The following is a 6,000-nucleotide window of genomic DNA, read 5'->3' on the forward strand; positions in this document are numbered from 1 at the left end:
ACTGCAGGAGGGAGTTGCTACTCTCCCCCCCCTCCCCGGACTGCAGGAGGGAGCTGCTACTCTCCCCCCACTCCCTCCACTGGCTGCAGGAGGGACCCGCTACTCTCCCCCCCCCTCCCTCCACGGACTCGGGCTGGAGCACTCATACATACACACATACACACACACACACACACACACACACACACACAGGCACTCACGCGCTCATACACACACACGCGCGCACACACATGCAGGCACTCACGCACTCACACACACACACACAGACAGGCACTCGCACTCGCACACACAGACCGCTAACCCCCCCCCGCCGCAGTACAGGGCCCGCCGTAGCCGCAGCGCAGGGCCCCGCCACCCCCCCAACCCCCACAGCACAATGACTTCCCACCCCCTTAACTTTGTGAAACAAAAGTCACAAGACGTTGTACAGGCAAAATACTGTACATCTGTTAAAGTGCAGTTGTCTGTTTATTTCTATATAATAATTGTGTGCAGTGTGTGTGCAGTGTGTCAGTGTGTGCAGTGTGAGCAATGAGCAGTGTGTGTGCAGTGTGCAGTGTGTGTGCAGTGTGTCCAATGAGCAGTGTGTGTGCAGTGTGCAGTGTGTGTGTGCAGTGTGTCCAATGAGCAGTGTGTGTGCAGTGTGTCAGTGTGTGCAGTGTGAGCAATGAGCAGTGTGTGTGCAGTGTGTGTGCAGTGTGTCAGTGTGTGCAGTGTCAGCAATGAGCAGTGAGTGTGCAGTGTGTGTGCAGTGTGTCCAATGAGCAGTGTGTGTGCAGTGTGCAGTGTGTGTGCAGTGTGTCCAATGAGCAGTGTGTGTGCAGTGTGTGTGCAGTGTGTCAGTGTGTGCAGTGTGAGCAATGAGCAGTGTGTGTGCAGTGTGTCAGTGTGTGCAGTGTGAGCAATGAGCAGTGTGTGTGCAGTGTGTGTGCAGTGTGTGTGCAGTGTGAGCAATGAGCAGTGTGTGTGCAGTGTGCAGTGTGTGTGCAGTGTGTCAGTGTGTGCAGTGTGAGCAATGAGCAGTATGCAGTGTGTGTGCAGTGTGCAGTGTGTGTGCAGTGTGTGTTCAGTGTGTCAGTGTGTGCAGTGTGAGCAATGAGCAGTGTGTGTGCAGTGTGCAGTGTGTGTGCAGTGTGTCAGTGTGTGCAGTGTGCAGTGTGTGTGCAGTGTGTGTGCAGTGTGTGTGCAGTGTGTCAGTGTGTGCAGTGTGAGCAATGAGCAGTGTGTGTGCAGTGTGCAGTGTGTGTGCAGTGTGTCAGTGTGAGCAATGAGCAGTGTGTGTGCAGTGTGTGTGCAGTGTGTGTGCAGTGTGTGTGCAGTGTGTCAGTGTGTGCAGTGTGAGCAATGAGCAGTGTGTGTGCAGTGTGCAGTGTGTGTGCAGTGTGTCAGTGTGAGCAATGAGCAGTGTGTGTGCAGTGTGTGTGCAGTGTGGCAGTGTGAGCAATGAGCAGTGTGTGTGCAGTGAGTGTGCAGTGTGTGCAGTGTGTGCAGTGTGCAAAAAAAAAATGTAAAAAAAAAAATTTTTACATTTTTTTTTTTTTTTTTTTTTTTAAAAACGGGAGCCACGGGAAAACCGCGTTATAACCGAATCGCGGTATATATCTTATACTATATTAGTGAAAGCACTGTATGTTTGCCTGCCTGGATGTCCGGTGTCCCTAGGGGAAATCTCATTGGTCCCTTGGGTCGCCCGCCCCCGCACACCTCTCATTGGCCTGAGGCGGAGTGACGGCCCACACACACACACACACACAACACAGCAGCTCTATACACACACACACACACACACACACACACACACACACACACACACACACACACACACACACAACACAGCAGCTCTATACACACACACACACACACACACACACACAACACAGCAGCTCTATACACACACACACACACACAACACAGCAGCTCTATACACACACACACACACACACACACAACACAGCAGCTCTATACACACACACACACACACACAACACAGCAGCTCTATACACACACACACACACACACAACACAGCAGCTCTATACACACACACACACACACACACAACACAGCAGCTCTATACACACACACACACACAACACAGCAGCTCTATACACACACACACACACACACAACACAGCAGCTCTATACACACACACACACACAACACAGCAGCTCTATACACACACACACACAACACAGCAGCTCTATACACACACACACAACACAGCAGCTCTATACACACACACACACACACACACAGCAGCTCTATACACACACACACACAACACAGCAGCTCTATACACACACACACACAACACAGCAGCTCTATACACACACACACACACACACAACACAGCAGCTCTATACACACACACACACCCTCTGTCCGCCCCCCTCCCCCCCCCCCCTCACGTGCGCCATCCTGCACTGGCTCGGACGGGAAGCGCGGCCCTCCTACCCCAGCCGCTCCCTTACCTCCCCGGCGCTACCACCCGCTCAGGTAAGTCACTGTGCGTCCCGCCTCAGGCCCACTGCGCGTCCCGCCTCAGCCTCAGGCCCACTGCGCGTCCCGCCTCAGCCTCAGGCCCACTGCGCGTCCCGCCTCAGCCTCAGGCCCACTGCGCGTCCCGCCTCAGCCTCAGGCCCACACAGGGCGCTTCCTACCGCCGCTCAGCCAGACGCCACATCGAGCGGGCGCCGGGGGGGGGGGGGAGCGTGAGTCTTAGGCCCACACAGGGCGCTTCCTGCAGCCGCCTGCACGCCTCACTCAGCAGGACGGCACATCGGGGGGACCAAGCGGCCGACGGGGGGGGGAGCGCGAGTCACAGGGAACGGGGGGGGGGGGGGAGTCACGGGGAACGGGGGGGGGGAAATGCCCATACATAAATTATGACAATACATATGCCCACCGCTCTCCACCCCCCCCCACTCCCCTTTCCCCCCCCCCACTCCCCTTCCCCCCCCCCCACTCCCCTTCCCCCCCCCCGCTCCCCTTTCTCCCCCCCGCTCCCCTTTCTCCCCCCCCGCTCCCCTTTCTCCCCCCCTGCTCCCCTTTCTCCCCCCCGCTCCCCTTTCTCCCCCCCCGCTCCCCTTTCTCCCCCCCCGCTCCCCTTTCTCCCCCCCCCGCTCCCCTTTCTCCCCCCCCCGCTCCCCTTTCTCCCCCCCCCCGCTCCCCTTTCTCCCCCCCCCCGCTCCCCTTTCTCCCCCCCCGCTCCCCTTTCTCCCCCCCGCTCCCCTTTCTCCCCCCCGCTCCCCTTTTCTCCCCCCCCGCTCCCCTTTCTCCCCCCCCGCTCCCCTTTCTCCCCCCCCGCTCCCCTTTCTCCCCCCCCCCGCTCCCCTTTCTCCCCCCCCGCTCCCCTTTCTCCCCCCCCGCTCCCCTTTCTCCCCCCCGCTCCCCTTTCTCCCCCCCCCCCGCTCCCCTTTCTCCCCCCCCCCCGCTCCCCTTTCTCCCCCCCCCCGCTCCCCTTTCTCCCCCCCCGCTCCCCTTTCTCCCCCCGCTCCCCTTTCTCCCCCCCCCCGCTCCCCTTTCTCCCCCCCCCGCTCCCCTTTCTCCCCCCCCCGCTCCCCTTTCTCCCCCCCCCCCCCCCCGAAACCTTTACAACAAATACTCACCTATTGTTCCACGAGTTATAAATAATACTACCTATTACGCATTTACATCCCGGGCAACGCCGGGTCTCTCAGCTAGTGTGTGTATAAAACAGACAATATATATACATATAGTATGATATATATATATAAACATACTATATGTGTATGTATGTATATGTGTATATATATATATATATATATTGCACGCGCACACACACATATAACGTTTTATCCAACTTTTTCATTTATCATTTGTAGAGAAATGAACAATGTCGCCAAAAGCGCTATTTTTCAAAATGTAGCATCTCTACTAATTAGTGTAAAATGATACTTCATATAAAGCAGGTTATGGGACCCAGTATAAAATGACCTTCATGTCTCTTATCACATCCCAGTATATGGATATCTTCTATTATCACAAGCTGCTAACATGTGACAGGGCTCAGGGTCTGAGCCCAGAATGTGACATATTGAACATTCTCATTCTAAATTTCAAAAAATATTGTGTTGATTTCTGACCTGACTGCCGTGGTTACAGCTCAACCACTCTGTTCTACCGCATGTCACCACTTTCTGCCACAACCAGCTGACGGTGGATCTGCAAGGAGTTCAACGCTCATTGGCATCACATCTGTGGCTTGGTTAACGTATCATTTCTCCAGCTTTTTATTGTATTGTTTTTAAATAGATTATATTTATTTAGTTGAATAGATTATATTTCTTAGTACAATAGATTCTATTTATTAGTTTAATAGATATTTATTTAGTTTGATACATTATATTTCTTAGTTTAATAGATCATATTTGTTAGTTAAATAGATTATATTAACTAGTATTTAAGTCTCCCCCTCAGAGCCCCATTAGATAAATATTTTAGGACCCTTGTGCATATTTCACATCTTTTCGGAGTCGCTTATTTTTTAGACCCTCGGAGCCGAAACCTAAAGGGGTCACCTATTGTTCCACGAGTTATAAATAATACTACCTATTACGCATTTACATCCCGGGCAACGCCGGGTCTCTCAGCTAGTGTGTGTATAAAACAGACAATATATATACATATAGTATGATATATATATATAAACATACTATATGTGTATGTATGTATATGTGTATATATATATATATATATATATTGCACGCGCACACACACATATAACGTTTTATCCAACTTTTTCATTTATCATTTGTAGAGAAAATGAACAATGTCGCCAAAAGCGCTATTTTTCAAAATGTAGCATCTCTACTAATTAGTGTAAAATGATACTTCATATAAAGCAGGTTATGGGACCCAGTATAAAATGACCTTCATGTCTCTTATCACATCCCAGTATATGGATATCTTCTATTATCACAAGCTGCTAACATGTGACAGGGCTCAGGGTCTGAGCCCAGAATGTGACATATTGAACATTCTCATTCTAAATTTCAAAAAATATTGTGTTGATTTCTGACCTGACTGCCGTGGTTACAGCTCAACCACTCTGTTCTACTGCATGTCACCACTTTCTGCCACAACCAGCTGACGGTGGATCTGCAAGGAGTTCAACGCTCATTGGCATCACATCTGTGGCTTGGTTAACGTATCATTTCTCCAGCTTTTTATTGTATTGTTTTTAAATAGATTATATTTATTTAGTTGAATAGATTATATTTCTTAGTACAATAGATTCTATTTATTAGTTTAATAGATATTTATTTAGTTTGATACATTATATTTCTTAGTTTAATAGATCATATTTGTTAGTTAAATAGATTATATTAACTAGTATTTAAGTCTCCCCCTCAGAGCCCCATTAGATAAATATTTTAGGACCCTTGTGCATATTTCACATCTTTTCGGAGTCGCTTATTTTTTAGACCCTCGGAGCCGAAACCTAAAGGGGTCAGCTAAGAAAGTTCGGATCAAGAGGAGCCACACAGCTTAAAGACAGAACATTTCCAAGGGAGATGGAGACAATTTGGGTAAGATCTGATTAAAGGACAACCTTTGGGGAAGGAAAGGGTGATGGGGGAGTGTAAGAGGGGGGTGAGAGAGCAAGGTGGTGTGTCAGATTGGGGCAGAGCAAGAGAACGCAAAAATGATGGGGATTTGCTGCATACCAAAAAAAACAATTAGTGATACTTTTACCAGTGCCCCTTAGTCTCAGGGAAGACCGGCATTTCGTCCAATGTATACAATAAGATTGATGGAAAAGGGCACACAGATTTGAATAAAAAAAGATAATTTATTGTGCCACAGACTACAATGTTTTGGCTGCTGGCCTTTCTTTGCTGGATTTAGTGGGTTTAGCCACTTTACCTGAAAAAGACCAGCAGGCCGAAATGTTGTAGTCTATGGCAGTGCAAGAGAAAACAGGTTGGGGGGGGGTGGGTTCTCGCAAGGTCGCCGACCCATGGGTGAGGGTCCCCGG

Source organism: Ascaphus truei, unplaced genomic scaffold, assembly GCF_040206685.1.
Source record: "Ascaphus truei isolate aAscTru1 unplaced genomic scaffold, aAscTru1.hap1 HAP1_SCAFFOLD_633, whole genome shotgun sequence".
Lineage (NCBI taxonomy): Eukaryota > Metazoa > Chordata > Amphibia > Anura > Ascaphidae > Ascaphus > Ascaphus truei.